This window comes from Lepus europaeus, chromosome 18, assembly GCF_033115175.1.
Source record: "Lepus europaeus isolate LE1 chromosome 18, mLepTim1.pri, whole genome shotgun sequence".
In the NCBI taxonomy this organism is placed as follows: Eukaryota; Metazoa; Chordata; class Mammalia; order Lagomorpha; family Leporidae; genus Lepus; species Lepus europaeus.
In genome coordinates this window covers 64,815,386-64,832,141 of record NC_084844.1, presented here as the reverse complement: position 1 = coordinate 64,832,141, position 16,756 = coordinate 64,815,386, and the positions used below count along the sequence as shown (strand labels likewise).

Genomic DNA, 16,756 nt, shown 5'->3' with positions numbered 1-16,756 from the left:
TGGGTGCCAGGGAGAGGGTCAGGGGTCTCGGGTGATAGTGAGGGCTTGGGCATTAGGGGTCCCAGGTGCCAGGTAGGGGCTGGTTATCGAGGGTCCCAGGTGCCAGGGAAAAGGCCGGGTGTCAGGGTCCCAGGTGCCAGGGAGAGGCCTGGCATCGAGGGTACCAGTTGCCAGGGAAGAGGCCTGGCATCAGATTCTTGGGTTCCAGGGAGATGCTGGGTGTCAGGAAGTGACCGGGGTCTGGCGTCCTGGGAAAAAGGGAGGGGTTTGTGCATCCTGGGTAACAGGGAGGGGGCTGGGCGTCTGGGGTCCCAGGTGACAGGTAGAGGGCCAGGTGATGGGGGTCCCGGGTAACAGGGAAGGGCTGGGTGTCATGGAAGGGGCTGGATGTCAGGGATCCTGGGTGCCTGGGAGGAGGCCGGAAATCGGGGGTCCCAAGTGACATGGAGGGCCAGGCATCAGGAGTCACAGGTGCCAGGGAGGGCCGGGTGTCAAGGGGCCTGGGTACCAGGGAACGGGCAGGGCATCACAGGTCCCTGGTGCCAGTAAGGGGGCCTGGTGTCTGGGGTCCCCAGTGACAGTGAAGGTTCGGGCGTCAGGAGTCCTGTGTGCCCGGTAAGGGGCTGGATGGTATGGGTCCCGGGTACTAGGGAATGGGTTGTGCATTGGGGAATGGGCTGGCTGTTGGGGATCTGGGGTGCCAGGGAGGGTGCCAGACTTTGGGGGTCACAGGTGCCAGGGTGGAGGCCAGACTTTGAGGTCATGAGTACCGGGGAGGGGGTCAGTGGTCCCCGGTAACAGGGAGGCACCCGGCGTCAGAGTCCTGGTTGCATGGAAGGGCCGGCTGGTGGGAGTCCTGGGTGCCAGGGAGGTGGCCAAGTCTCATAGGTCCTGGGTGCCAGGGAAGGGGCCCGGCGGCAGGGTTCCTGGGTGTCAGGGAGGGGACCGAGTGTTGAGGGTCCTGGGTGCCAGGGAGGAGGCCAGACATCGGGTGTCCTGGGTGTCAGGGAAGGGGTTGGGAGTCCCAGTGCCAGGGAGGGGCCAGGTGTTGGGGTCCCAGGTGCCAAGGAAGGATCTGGGCCCAGTGTTCCTGAGTGCCAGTGAGGTGGCCGGGCGACATGCATCCCTGGTGCCAGGAAGTGGTCGGGGGTCCCAGGTGTCAGGGAGGAGACAGGTGTCAGTGGTCCCGGGTGCCAGGGAAGGGACGGGCATCAAGGTTCCTTGGTGCCAGGGAAGGTGCCAGGCATCAGGGGTCCAGGGTACAAGGGAGGAGGCCAGGCATCAGGGGTCTGGAGAGACAGGGAGGGTGCTGGGCAATGGGGGTCCTGGGTACCAGGGAAGGAGCTGGGCATTGAGGGTCCCGGGTGCCAGGGAAGAGGTGGGGTGTCAACATCTAGGGTATTAGGGAGGATGCTGGATGTCTGGGGCCATGGGTGTCAAGCAGGGTTTTGAGGGTCCCAGGTGCCAGGAAAGGACTGGGTGTCAGGGTCTGGACGCCAGGGAGGGGGCCAGACCTCGGGGGTCCTGAGTGACAGGGAAGGGGTCGAGGGTCCCAGGTCCAGGGAGGTGCTGGGTGTCGGGGTCCTGGGTACAGGGAAGGGGCCGGGCAGCGTGAGTCCTGGGTGCTAGGAAGGTGGCCATACATAGGGGGTCACGGGTGTCAGGGAGGGGGCCGCATGTCTGTGGTCCCAAGTAACAGGGAGGGGCTGGGCTTTGGGGGTCAGGTCGTGCTTCAGGGGTCTTTGGTGTCAAGGAGGGGCAAGGTGTTGGGGATCCTAGAGCCCAGGAGGGAGCCAGGCTATATGGTCCCTGGTGCCAGAGAGGGGCTGGGTGTCAGGGGTCCTGGGTGCCAGGGAGGGGCCAGGCGTTGAGGGTCCTGTGTGCCAGGGAGGGGGCTGGGTGTCGGGGGTATTGTATGTCAGGGAAGAGGTCATGATCCAAGGTACTAGGGAGGAGGCTGTGAGTCAATGTTCCAGGTTCCAGGGAGGGGGCTGGGTGTCTGGTGTCCTGAGAGACAGGGAGGGGTCAGGCATCCTGGGTCACTGGTGTCAGGGACGGGGTTGGGGGTCCCGGGTGCAAGGGAGGGCTAGATTTCGGGGGTCTCGGGTTTCAAGGAGGGGTCCATGCATCAGGGATCCTGGGGCCCAATAGGGAGCCAGGTGATGGGGGTCCCAGGTACCAGGGAAGGGGCTGGGCGTTGGGGTTCCAGTGTGCCTGGGGGGAGGCCGGGCATCAGGGTTCCCAGGTGTCAAGGAGGGGGGCAGGTGTCAGGGGTCACAGGTGTCAGATGGGGCAGGACGTTGGGGGTAACAGGTGTCAGGGAAGTTTTCAGGTGTCCCGTGGCCCAGAGGGAGCTGAGCAAAGGGGGTCCCAGGTACCTGGAAAGGGGACTGGCGTCAAGGGTCTGGGGTATTAGAAAGGGGCCAGGCGTCTTCGGTCCCACTGACAGGTAGAGGCCGGGCATCAGGGTTCATGGGTGCCAGCGAGGGGTTTGGGGGTCCCAGGTGCCAGGGAGGGGTCGGACTTCAGGTGTCCAGGTGCCAGGGAGGGCCAGGCATCAGGTGTCACGGGTGCCATGGAGGTGGCTGGCTGTCGGGGTTCATGGGTTTCAAGGAGAGATCCAGGCACCAGGATCCCTGGGCTCAAAAGTGAGCCAGGCGATTTGGGTCTCGGGTACCAGTGAAGGGGCTGGGCGTCAGGTGTCCAGGATGCCAGGGAGGGGCCGGGTGTTGGGGGCCATGGATGCCAGGGAGGGGGTGGGGGTTCTCGGGTGCCATGGAGGGGCCGTGCATCAGGGGTCCTGGGTGCCAGGGAGGGGTCGGGCGTCAGGGAAGGGGCCTGGCTCTGGGGATTCGAGGTGCTAGGGAGGAGGCCGGATGTCAGGGGTAACAGGTACCAGGGAATGGGTCATGGTTTTCAGATACCAGGGAGGGACAGGCCGTTGACTGTTCCGGGTGCCAGGGAAAAGCCTGGGTGTTGTGGGTCCCAGGTGTCCTGGTATGGCCGGGCGTCAAGGGTCCTGGGTGCCAGAAGGTTGTTGGGTGTCCCGGGTGCCAGGGAGGTGTTGGGCGTTGAGGTTTGGGTGCCAGAGAGGAGCAGCCTTCAGGGGTCCCGGTGACAGGGAAGTGGTCAGGCATCTCGGTTGCCAGGATGGGGCTGGGTGTCTGGGGTCCTGAGAAACAGGGTGGGGCTGGGCATCGTGGGTCACTGGTGCCAGGGACGAGGTTGGAGATCCCGGGTGCCAGGGAGGGGTTGGGCGTCAGGGGTCCAGGTGCCAGTGATGGCTAGGCTTCAGGGGTCATGGGTTTCAAGGAGGGGACCACGCATCAGGGATCCTGGGGCCCAATAGGGAGCCAGGCGGTGGGGGTCCCAGGTACCAGGGAAGGGGCTGGGCGTTGGGGTTCCAGTGTGCCTGGGGGGAGGCCAGGTATCAGGGTTCCCAGGTGTCAAGGAAGGGGCAGGTGTCAGGGGTCACAGGTGCCAGGGAGGGGGCTGGACGTTGCGGGTAATGGGTGTCAGGTAAGTTTTCAGGTGTCCCGTGGCCCAGAAGGAGCTGGGTGATGGGGGTCCCGGATATCTGGAAAGGGGACTGGCGTTGGGTCCCAGGTACCAGGGAAGGGGCCAGGCGTCAGGGGTCCGGGGTATCAGAAAGGGGCTGGGTGTCTTCAGTCCCACTGACATGTAGGGGCCGGGCATCAGGGTTCATGGGTGCCAGGGAGGGGTCAGTCATTAGGTGTCCTGGGTGCCAGGGAGGGAAGGGCGTCTAGGGTCCTGAGAGACAGGGAAGGGCCTGGCATTGGGAATCACGGGTGCCAGTGAGAGAGTTGGGGGTCTTGGGTGCCAGGGAGGAGTTGGGCTTCAGGGGTCTGGGTGCCAGGGAGGGCTGGGCGTCGGGTGTCATGGGTGCCATGGAGGTGGCTGAACGTCTGTATTCATGGGTCAAGGAGAGGTCCAGGCGCCAGGGATCCCTGGGCTCAGGAGTGAGCCAGGCGATTTGAGTCTCAGGTACCAGGGAAGGGGCTGAGCATCAGGGGTCCAGGGTGCCAGGGAGGGGGTGGGGGGTCTCGGGTGCCAGGGAGGGGCCGGGCATCAGGGGTCCTGGGTGCCAGGGAGGGGCTGGGTTCTGAGGATCCGAGGTGCCAGGGAGGGGGCTGGAGTCGGGGGTCACAGGTACCAGAGAATGGGTCACGGTTGTTGGGTGCCAGGGAGGGACCGGGCATCAACAGTCCCGGGTGCCAGGGAAGAGTCTGGGTGTCGTGGATCCCGGGTGTCCTGGTACAGCCGGGCATCGAGGGTCCCAGGTGCCAGGAGGTTGTTGGGTGTCCCAGGTGCCAGGGAGGTGTCGGGCATTGAGTTCCGGGTGCCAGAGAAGGGCCGGGTGTCAGGGGTCCCGGTGACAGGGAAGTGGTCAGGCATCTCAGTTGCCAGGGAGAGGGCTGGGCGTCTGGGGTCCTGAGAGATATGGAGGGGCCGGGCTTCAGGGCCACAGGTGCCAGGGAGGTTGTTGGGTGTCCCGGATGCCAGAGAGCGGTCAGACGTCAGGGGTCTGGGTGCCAGGGACGGCCGGGCTTCGGGGGTCATGGGTTTCAAAGAGGGGTCCATGCGTCAGGAATCCCGGGGCCCAATAGGGAGCCGGGCGATTTGGGTTCCGGTACCAGGGAAGGGGCTGGGCATCTGGGGTCCAGGATGCCAGAAAAGAGGCTGTGTTGGGGATCACGGGTGCCAAGGAGGGGCCGGGCATCAGGGGTCCTGGGTGCCAGGGAGGGGCCAAGCGTCAGGGGTCCCGGGTGCCAGGGAGGGGCTGGGCGTCTAGGGTCCCGAGGGAGGGAGGGGCCGGGAGTCGAGGGTCCTGGGTGTCAGAGAAAGGGCCGGACGTCAAGGTCCTGGGTGCAAGGATGGAGGCCGAGTGTCATGGGTCCCGAGTGAAAGGGAGGGGCCGGACATCGGGTGTCCGGGGTGCAAGGGAGGGGCTGGGCGTCAGGGTCCCGGGTGCCAGGGAAGAGGCCGGGAGTCGGGGTCTTGGGAGCCAGGGAGATCTTGGGCGTTGGGAAGAGGCCGGGTGTCTGGGGTCATGGGTGCCAGGGAGGGGGTTGGAGGTCCCAGGTAACAGGGAGGGGGCCAGGTGTCTGGGGTCCAGAGTTACAGGGAGGGGTCGGGCGTCGGGGGTCACGGGTGCCAGAGAAGGGGTTGGGGGTCTCGGGTGCCAGGAAGGGCTGGGCATCAGGGGTCCCGGGTGCCAGGGAGAGGCTGGGCGTCTGAGGTCATGGGTGCTAGGAAAGGGGATGGGCATCTGGGAAGGGGCTGGGCTCTGGGGATCCGGGGTGCCAGGGAGGGGGCCGGATGTCAGGGGTCACGGGTACCAGGGAACGGGTCCGGGTTCTCGGATGCCAGGGAGGGACCGGGCGTCGATGGTCCCGGGTGCCAGGGAAGAGGCTGGGCGTCGTGGGTCCCGGGTGTCCTGGTATGGCCGGGCGTCGTGGGTCCCGGGTGCCAGGGAGGGGGTCAGGGGTTCCAGGCGGCTTCCACCGGTTCTGCTTCCCCCCTGTCGGGACCCCCGGGCCCACACACTCACCATGTCACGGTCCTCAGCTCCTAGGTACCCGGCGACCCCCAGCTTGTGAAGGTAGAGAGCACAGACCCCCACTTGGCTCTTTAGCTTCGCAGCAGTGCAGCCCTCTCAGAACCTGGCTCTGCTGAGGAACTCTAAGACCACTGTGACGTCAAGATCCCGCGTGATAACATCACCGTGCCTGTTTGGACGGGGGCGCACTCAGCGTCACAAAAGACTCAGCCAATCAGCATCCTCCAAGGCGTGGCTCCCTAACCGGTCTGTGCTTGGTGTGAATCAGGAGAGGTGGGAAGCGGCCCCCTGCCCTCCTCCTGGGCTCCTCTCCCCGCGGTGCACCTGCCACCCTCTGGGGTTGTCCTGGGGTCACCCGGTGCTTCTCCCAGACAGATCCTGGCTGCAGCTTGCGGTCACCTGCTTCAGGTGAGTTAAAATTCTGCTTCTTGTCTTAGGGGCTTTCGCTTTGTATTTCTGCTCATTTTTCTGTTGGGCCATTTGTATCATGTTTTAATATTGATTTGAAGAATGCTTAAAGGCATCACATAATTGAATCCTTTTATTTCCTCCTGTCAATATATGTTTTCCACTCTGCCTACTGACCTTTAATGTCTTCTATTTGTTTCTTGCCAGTGCTTGGTAATCTAGTGGATTTTAAAAATAGTGATCTTTGCTGAAATCTCGTTCAATTCATTTATCAGTTTTTGTGTTTAGATATTATGGATTCTCTCTAAGTAAAGATCTCCAATATACTGACATTTCATTGCTTAGAAATTGATCTTTACACCTTATTTTTTCCTTTTGTTCTTTTTTCCCCTCCCCCGACTAATCCTCCAGTAAAAAGCTGGAGACAAAAAAAAAAAAAAAAAAAAAGAAAGAAAGAAATGTACCACAGCCTGGAATTGAGGATTCTTAGGTTCACTAACTCTATGCTAATGAAGACAAGTGCATGTGTGAATTTCATAGGCCTGACTTTCCAGTATAAATATATTACTTCTATTTGGAATAAATGCGGATGGAATAAAAAAAGATGAAGTTGGAGACAGTGGAGTCAGCTGGTCTAGGTTTCTTCAGGGAGATATCTGTCAATGATCCCGTATTGTGTTGTTTGTTGTAGGATCCTCTTCAACACCTTGATCAAAGTAAGGAAGGCACAGTTTATTTTTATTAAGAAAAAGGAAGTTTTATTTAATTACATGCTGATTTTTAAAATGCATTTCAACATTCAATCTAAATGGTCATGTGATTTTCTTGAATTTTTCAACTACCTGGACAATATACATGGCTTATTCAAAATGTTACCACCTCTTGCATTTTTCTTCTATCTCACTTGTTATTGATTTTATTTTCACATGTATTTCATTCATCATAAAACTACTAGGGAAATATGCATGTGTTTTTAAAAGACAGGCTTGTACTTAATTCATATTTCAAGTTCTGATCAATTTGCATCATAATCAATGTAATGCTGGTTTTGTAAAAAATGTGAAAATATTCTGTGCTTATTTCTACCTTGGCATGTCTGGGAAATATAAGTGTGTCTGTTTTTTTTCTTAAATGTGTGGAATATTTTGTATTTCTATAACTTAAATTTTGTTTCTGTAACTTTTTATTGGTTGGTAGTCTTTAAATTGTGATTCAACTTGCTTAGTTTAATTTAGAGTTTTCCTATTTTATATTTGTTATATTGATTTTGGGAAATTTATATTTGTTCTGTGGGAATTTGATTTCCAAAATGTAGTAGATTATTATCTCTGGTCAAAGTTCTACTCCTGAATTTTACAAAAATTTTTTTCTAGCTTTTTGACTAGGCTATATTCTCTGTAAAGACTTGTTTTAATACCTGAAACTGGACATTAGTGTTACTTTTCCCTGTGTTTCCTTAATTACTTTTACTCATGGTTTATTAATGTTAACATTAAAAAGTATATCCGTGTTTGTGGTACTTTTTAATAAGCATTTAACATTATGGCATATATACACTATGGAATACTACTCAGTGGTTAAAAAAAAAAATGAAATCCTGTCTTTTGCAACAACATGGATGCAACTAGAAACCATTATCCTTAGTGAAATAAGCCAGTCCCAAAAAGACAAATACCATGTTTTCCCTGATCTGTCATAACTAACAGAGCATCTAAAATATAATCCATACGAGTGAAATTGACATCTTGAGCTTTGATGATTGTTTACAGATCTTGTCTCTGTAGTTGAGGAATTTTTTTCTCCTCATACTATTTGTTGAACTCTTTACTTACTGTAGGGTTAATCTTTTGAGAATAAAGAAAACTGAAAAAAAGCATTTCATATCTCCTGTTATCTTTTTGCTTGTCTATTTTATGTACTTTCATTTTTTTTTCTTTTTAATTGTTAAAAGGGAATTGTGATGATTGATTTTTAGTATTTTATTCTAATATACTCACTTAAGGTTATAATTTCTGTACCTATCCCAGCCCATGGATTTCCTCTTCTCTTTCCAAACCCTGAGTGTGCAGACCCTGTAGGCCTCCCAGTGTTTCCACTTGCACGTGCATATGGGCTACCTGTGTTTCCATTCCTGTGCCTGATTCACAGAACAGATTTTATACATATTCAATGGAAGCCATATTCACAGTTTTAATTTTGATTTTTTCATAGCCCATAATCTATGTTATGATACTCTCTTGCAATTCTGGGCAGTGGTAGCAAGTCACAGCGCCCCATCACCAACCAAAAAATTGTGAGGTCAAGCAAGTGATTCTTTACAATGTGCTGTGTTGTTGAGCTCTAATGTTCAGTTAGACAAATGTATCGAATGCTTTTTTTCTTTTAATGATTTTTCCAATTTCTTTAAAAAAAAACACACAATGGTAAACTGAAAACAAGGAGACATCCTGAGGACCTGTCAGAGACAAAGTAGAACAGGGTAATGGGAAGTCCTGAGGTCTTTGGGCACGTTGGCTTTGACAACTACACACACACACACACACTCACCCACTGAGCACATCTGTACAAAACATTCTGTGTTAGGAGAAGTAGGGTAAGGTCAAGGAATCAGGACACACTTTTTTTTTTTTTACAGGCAGAGTGGACAGTGAGAGAGACAGAGAGAAAGGTCTTCCTTTGCCATTGGTTCACCCTCTAATGGCTGCCGCGGCCGGCGCACTGCTGCCGGCACACCGCACTGATCCGAAGGCAGGAGTCAGGTGCTTATCCTGGTCTCCCATGGGGTGCAGGGCCCAAGAACTTGGGCCATCCTCCACTGCATTCCCAGGCCATAGCAGAGAGCTGGCCTGGAAGAGGGGCAACTGGGACAGAATCCGGCACCCTGACTGGGACTAGAACCCAGTGTATCGGTGCCACAAGGCAGAGGATTAGCCTGTTGAGCCACGGTGCCGGCCAAGACACATTTTCATATTGCACCAGCCTCCCTTAAGGCACACTAGCTTGTCCAGCATCCAGCCCCTGAGGCTGGCCAGACTTTGCTATGAGAGACTGGAGTTAAAAATGTAGTTCCAGCCCATAGACATGAGGATGCTCCCCACTTGGTTATGCACCCATGCCACAGACCCCTCAAAACTCCTACTTGTCTGCCATCTCCTTATTCTCCTGGATGACGTCTTGGGGATTTTGGATGAAGGTTTTCTTTTTGCATTCTTCTTCTCCATTTTGTCCTGTCCTTTGTTTTTCCTTCTTAGATTGCTTCTCCTTGTTTTCAGGTTGCTTTGACTTCCACCCTTAATCTTCACACCCCCAAATCCCCTTATGTCTTGTCCTCGGATCTGTGGGAGTCAGGCACTCCCAGGCACTCTGGAGTTTCATTTTTTCTTTGTCATTACCACTTGCACTGCTTTTTTATTTCCCCTTGGAATCCTAGAGGCATTTTCTTGGGAACCAGCACCATCTCCACCTTCCCCAGCCATCAGCTTCTGCTTCTGCTTGCTCCTGGGGGCCTTTGTTGCCAATAGGACCCCGAAAGCTCCTGATCTGCAGCTCCTGTGATCATTCGTGCTCATCTTGGTGATGTCCATGGCCTTTTTCTTTCCTGCTTCAGCAACTCCATCAGGATCTTCCCCACCAAGGCCTGCATCTGGTTTTACTATGGACTAAGTTTTCCCAGGAGGTGGTGGGAAATATTGATTAGAAGGCTTGTGGTTCGGAGGCCCATGACCCACTTCTTGGGCTTCAGAGCTGTGGTGCTTCATGTGGCCTCTTTTCTACTTGCATTGGGAAACATGATCCCTGTTGCTTTTTGGGACTGTACCTGCTGCTTGACTTCTAGGGAATCTGGTGTCCAGAGTAGAGGGAACTGGAAGGTTGATGTCTGACCTGGAAGTAGCCTTTGACAGCAGAGAAAGGCCAGGGTAAGCCTAGGGTTACTCTCTGTAATTCACTCCCTCCCAGTAGGGTTTGAACCCAAGCTGGGGGCTGAGTTCGCCCTCTGGGGCCCTTCCCTCCCTGAAGAATTGTTTCTGCTCTTCTCACTATTGTCTGAGCTCCAGGTCTTTGGTTTTGGGGTTCCCTGAGGGAGGGACTCTGGTCCGCTGGCCCTTGGTTTTACCAAGCTTTTTGGTCACTGTGGCCTGGATAGGGGCACTCTGGAGTTTCATCACAGGGAATTTTCCAACAGCACCATCACCCTCACTTGAAGACTGGCCATAGGCAGCTGGGGCTCACTTCATTTCTGGACAAGGAGATTCAGGAAAGCTTGGCCAGAAGGAAGGAAAATGGACTCCTGCTTGCCTGTTTGTCACATGCGTGGCTGTTGCCTCCTATTTATTGCCTCTGATACTCAGCTAGACTCCTTGTTGGTGCTGCCCCAGGGACTGTCTTGGTAGGCAGTGGGTACTGCACTGGTTTTGACAGCAGGAGCAAAGGTCTGCACTGTCAGGATCATGCCTCCATTCATACTCTTTGGGAAGCTCCTGGCCATGCTCTCTGAGGCCCAGGCATTCCTCAGGAAGCTCCCAGCTTAGGCTTGCACAGGGTAGCATCTGGACCAGTTGGATTATGACTAGGGCCAGTAAAATCAGAGGGGTTTAATCACCTGGCTCAAAGAAAACTCACTGCTCTCTGAAGCTGCTTTGCCTCTTCTGTCAGGGTTCTGGGATCAGGGTCTTTCTTCTGGAAGTGTGGGAGTTACTGTCCTTGTCACAGAAGACTGGTCCAGCTTCATGGCTGCAGATGTTTCACCTTCAATGTCTGCCTCCTCTTCACTGCTTCTCTGAGCTCTTCCAATCAGAATTCAGGTTGTAGGAACTTGGCCACACAGTTACAGAGTTCAATAAGTAGGCCCCTTCAGAGCCCATGTGGAGTGGTAGCATGGAACCTGGACTCAACCACTGGGTTTTCATTCTGCCTCTGTCATTTACTTGTTCCTTAGGTTACTTAATGAATCTCAGTTTTCTCATGTGTAAAATGGAGGCATTAAAAGCTGCAATTCCTAGGATAAATGCAAGAAATAAAGCAGTTAATCTTTCTAAAGTGCTTAAAATAAAGGATACAGGAAAATCTCAATAAGTTTTAGGAATACATTTACTTTACTTGCTGTGGAATGTATTAGTGACCATATGGTTTTTGTTCTCATTTCCTTGATGGCTAGTTATCCTTGGTATTTTTCAGGTGTCTGTTGGCCATTTGAATTTCATCCTTTGAAAAATACCTAATCAAGGCCTTTACCCATTTCTAAACCGGATTGTTCATTTTCTTTTGATGAGTTTCTTGAGCTCTTTATGGATTCTGGATATTAATCTCTTATCAGTTGCATAGTTTGCAATATTTTCTCCTATTCTATCAGTTGCTTCTTCACTTTGCTGTGTTTCCTATGCAGTACAGAAGATTCTTAGCCTGATGTAGTCCTATTTGTTTATTTTTGCTTTTATTGCCTGTGCTTCTGGGTCTTTTCGATGAAGTGTTTGCCTATGTCAAAATTTCTGCAATGTTTCCTAGTAATTTGCTGGCATCAGATCATAGATTTAGATCCCTGATCCATTTGAGTTGATTTTTGTATTATTTATAAGATAGAGGTCTTGTTTCATACTTCTTCATGTGGAGATTCAATCACCTTGCAACACTTTGTTGAAGAGACTGGCCTGGGGACTGGCACTGTGGCATAACAGGCAAAGCCAATGCCTGTGTAGCAGGTAAAGCTAACACCTGCAGTGCCAGCATCCCATATGGGCACCAGTTCATATCCCAGCTGTTCCACTTCTGATCCAGCTCTCTGCTATGGCCTGGGAGAGCAGTGGAGGATGGCCCAAGCGTTTCGGCTCCTGCACCCTTGTGGGAGACCTGGAGGAAACTCCTAGCTCCTACCTTCAGATTGGAGCAGCTCTGGACATTGCAACCAATTGGGGAGTAAAACAGCAGATGGAAGACCTCTCTCTCGCTCGCTCTTTCTCTGCCTCTCCTTCTCTTGTATGTAATGCTGACTTTCAAATAAATAAATAAATCTTTTTTTTTAAAGAGAGAGACTGGCTTTTCTTCAAGGATCAATTTTAGTTCCTTTGTCAAAGATTAGTTGGCTATAGAGGTGTGGATTAATTTCTGGGGTTTCTATTCTGTTCCCTTGGTTATATGTCTATCTTTGTGCCTATACCAGGCTTGTTTTGAACATAAGCGCTTGTAAGATAACTTGAAGTTTGCTATTGTGATACCTTTGGCTTTTTTTCCTTTGTTTACAATTGCTCTAGCTATCTGTGATCTCTTGTACTTCCATATGAATTTTAGCATTATTTCCTGTAAATCTAGAAGAATGTCACTGGTACTTTGATTTGGACCACTTTGGGTTTTTTTTTGCTTATCTGTTTTTAGGATAACTTTTAATATGTAAATTGTTATGGATAGTATGGAAATTTTATTATGTTAATTCTTCCAATCTACAAGCATGGAAGGTTCTTCCATTTTTTGTGTCTTCTTTGATTTCTTGCTTTAATATATTGTAACTTTCATTGTAGAGAACTTTGACATCCTTGGTTAAATTTATTTCAAGGTATTGAAATATTTTGTAGCTATTGTGAATGATACTGATCTTACATGTTATTTCTCTGCTATGGCATTTTTCTGTGTATACAAAGGGTATTGATATTTGTGTGTTGATTTCATATCTTGCAACTTTACCAAACTCTCTTAAGAGTTTCAGCAGTCTCTTTTTTAAAGATTTATTTATTTACTTTAAAGTCAGAGTACACACAGAGAGAAGGAGAGGCAGAGAGAGAGCGATAGTGAGAGAGAGAGAGAGAGAGAGAGAGGTCTTCCATCTGATAGTTCACTCCCCAGATGGCTGCAACAGCTGGAGCTGTACCAATCTGAAGCCAGGAGCTAGGATATTCTTCCAGATCTCCCACATGAGTGCAGGGGCCCAAGGACTTGGGTCATCTTCTGCTGCTTTCTCAAGCAATAGCAGAGACCTGGATCAGAAGTGGAGCAGCTGGTACTAGAACCAGCACCCATATGGGATGCCAGCACTGCAGGCAGTGGCTTTACCTGCTATGCCACAGCACCAGCCCTGAGTGTCAGCAGTCTCTTGGTGGCGTCTTGTGGTTTCCCTTTATATATGAAAACATGTCATCTGCAAACAGGGATAATTTGACTCTCTCTCTTCCAATTTGTATCACCTTGATTTCTTTTTCTCGCTTAATGGCTCTGACTAAAACATCTAGAATGCTATTGAATAGCAATGGCGAGAGTGGGCATCCTTGTCTGGTTCCAGACCTTAGTAGAAATGCTTCCAGCTTTCCCTCACTGAATATGATCCTGGCTGTGAGTTAGTCATGTCCTGCATCACCATGGGTTTGGCAAGCTGCTTTTCAGTAAATTATTTATTTTTGGAAATGAACCAGTGTCAGTTGACAGATCCTCTGAGAAACCCAGCCAGGTGGGCTCAGCCAGCAACCCCTTCTCACCTCAGACTCAGAGGCTCGGTGGTGAGGAGTGGCCCTGATGAGTATTCAGGGAAGGTTGAGAGTCACTTGGGGGTAGGCACAGAAACATCAACGTCAATCAGAAGGTGCCCCATCCTCTTTCCTCACACTAATATTAGGCCCATGTTTCCCTCCATCAGCATGGCTGCTACAGTCCCTATAGCCATGATGACATTTTGCTCCCCCTCCATCCTTGGAAGGGACCAGGCAGTGACCTCTCCCTCCAAGAACAGGAATAATAGAAAGATAAAATAAACATAGAGTAAATGCATGTTTCAAACAATAAGTATGGTAGTTAAATGTAGCACCATGTGACATTTGAAAAGGTTACAAAAGCACTTTTATAGAATTATAATCAATATATATCAGTTGCATACAATAACAAAATGGAGACCAGTAATTTTATTATTCTATTGTTGGCTCTGAAACAGACGTGAGGTGTAGACTCATTTATTTGATGGGTAGAATGTCTCTGAAGAGTGGAGATTGAAGTGATATCACGCACTGCATTTAAGGGTCAATACATGCATAACTGAACATCAAGGAAGTTTGTTTTCCACTACATTGATGTCTTACAAAAATAAATAAAAATGTTTGTAAATCATCAGATTAAAATTAGAACATCTTATCAACCCCATCACACCACACTGTCAACCTCCCATATTCACCATATCTGAATATAGGAAAATTATTTTTACCTAAAAGTATGTACACTATAAGATGATATTTTTATTTTCAATGTCTATTTTTATCTGATTTATTTCAGTTTGTCTGTTTTCAAATACATTTATTTTCCATCCATAATCAGATTTTTGGCTCTCTGATTTTAATTTTAATTTTCCATGCTATACTTTCAAATGTATTAATATCTGATTATTTGACAGGTAGAGTAATAGACAGTGAGAGAGAGACAGAGAGAAAGGTCTTCCTTCTGTTGGTTCACTCCCCAAATGGCTGCTACAGCCAGCTCTGTGCTGATCCAAAGCCAGGAGGCAGGTGCTTCCTCCTGGTCTCCCATGCAGGTGCAGGAACCCAAGCACTTTGAGAAATATTTACCAAGTCATATAGATATCTTGCAGACTATAATTTTTAGTCTAAAATGATGTTTGTTCCTCTTATCTGTTCTATTAGAAGATACAATTGATTATAATTCATCTAAACCAAAACAGCAGTGTCATTTTTACTTCAGTATAAATTTACTTTTGTTTTTTTTCTTTTTCTACAATAAATGAAAGTGTAGAGAAAGCAATTTTAATTTCTTAAAATGTTCCCTTTAGACTAATGAATAGATGGCAGTCAGAAAGCTAGAGAAATTAAGAAAAGATATAATTAAACAAATACCTATGAGGGGGCATACTAATACTTGCCTGTTAATTATCCATGTTCAATTCCTGCTAGTAATGCCTGGCTCATTTTAACATTAATATTTATCCACAGAGTAATTGTTATCTTAGGGTGACTGTTGTAGCACTTTAGGTTAGCTGACACTTAGAATGCACACATCAATCCACCTTCCTGATAATTCACTTGTGAGGAAGCAGATATTGGGTCAACTAGATGGGTTCCTGCCACATACCTAGGAGACCTGGCTGGAGTTTCTGCCTCCTGGCTTTGGCTTGGCCCAGCTGAAGCTATCGAGGGTATTTGGGAAATGAAACTGAAAAGAAGATTCATTCTCATTCTCATTCTCATTCTCATTCTCCTCTTTTCTCTTTTCTTCTTTTCCTTCTCCCCTTCTTCCTCCCCTCCCCTTTCTCCTCCCCTCCCCCTCCTCCTCTCCTTCCCTCTCCTCCTCCCCTTCCCCCTCCTCCTCCTTCTCCTCCTCCTTCTTCCCTCTCCTTCTCATTCTCTCCTCTCCTCTCCTCTCCTCTCCTCTCCTCTCCTCTCCTCCCCTCACCTCCCTTCCTCTCTCTTCCATTCCCCTCTCCTCTCCTCTTCATATTCTCTCTCTCTCTCTTTCTCCTCTCCCCTTCTCTACCATTCTGCTTTTCCAAGAAATCATGGGATTGAGCTTCATTAAGATGTGGTGGAATATGCCAGGGGAAAACAGGAAAACTTCATCGAACATAATGACAGCTTTGATAAATTTGAGTTGTGTGATCCTGCGTTTTTGGCAGGTAATTGCCTCCAGAGAGTGTCTGACAGTTATCAGTATGATAAAATTATTGTGTTGCTGGAGTCCAGAAAGACAATGAAAGCTACGTGAACATTTTACTGACCACGGGAGGCCTACTAGTCATTCCTGTAGAAGATCAGTTAACACAGATTATGAAAACTGAACAAAACACTTGGGAAAGTTAAAATATCCTTGCTGTTTTATTTGCTCCACTTGTGCAGGCAAGAAAGAATGATTCTGTGGGACTCTCCCCCCGAATCCTGTGCTCTGAGGAACCTGCAGGACTTGGCCTGTATTTACATTCACTGCACTTAGAAATTTCATAAATAATGAGATGCAGGCCAAAGGGATTCCCCAAAAGGCTCCACCCAAAATGAAAAGAGAATGAAACAGAATTAACACGTAGGTCTTTGTGGGTAATCAGCTTATTCCTCAGCCTCTAGACAGTGAGGATCACAAATAAAGAGGAGAGGAGAGGAAAGTCCACAGCAAAGCCATGAAGCTAGAAGGGTCTCCTCAGAATTTACTGAGAAAATCATGAAGCTGCCCCTCCCTGAGTCTTTAAAAGTTTACTTGGGCCAGAGCCGTGGCTTAACAGGCTAATCCTCTGCCTTGCAGCACCAGCACACTGGGTTCTAGTCCTGGTTGGGGCGCCGGATTCTATCCCAGTTGCCCGTCTTCCAGGCCAGCTCTCTGCTATGGCCTGGGAAGGCAGTGGAGGGTGGCCCAAGTCCTTGGGCCTTGCACCCGCATGGAAGACCAGGAGAAGCACCTGACTCCTGGCTTCGGATCAGTGCGATGAGCCAGCCACAGTGGCCATTGGAGGGTGAACCAACGGCAAAAAGGAAGACCTTTCTCTCTATCTCTCTCTCTCACTATCCACTCTGCCTCTCAAAAAAAAAGTTTACTTTACATATTTAAGAGACAAATAACAGATTAAGAAGAAAGAATGCCTACTGATAATTCCTGTAGTCTTCAATATGTAGCATTTTTTAGTTGCAAGAATTATTCTTTTAATCAGAGTGGTGGGGAAAAACTATAACCTGTTTCTGTCAGTAACAGAAATCATGTATTCAGTCATTTAAAAAGATCCCTTTTAGGCCAGCCTAGCAGCTCAATAGGCTAATCCTCTGCCTGTGGCACCAGCACCCCAGGTTCTACTCCCAGTTGGGGTGC

The 16,756-nt window shown here is 49.8% G+C and overlaps 1 pseudogene; it reads left to right on the top strand.

The window, feature by feature from the left end:
* The first annotated feature begins 3,508 nt into the window (after positions 1-3,508).
* On the top strand, positions 3,509-16,150 carry LOC133746908 (protein-L-isoaspartate O-methyltransferase domain-containing protein 1-like; annotated as a pseudogene).
* Positions 16,151-16,756: the final 606 nt, after the last annotated feature.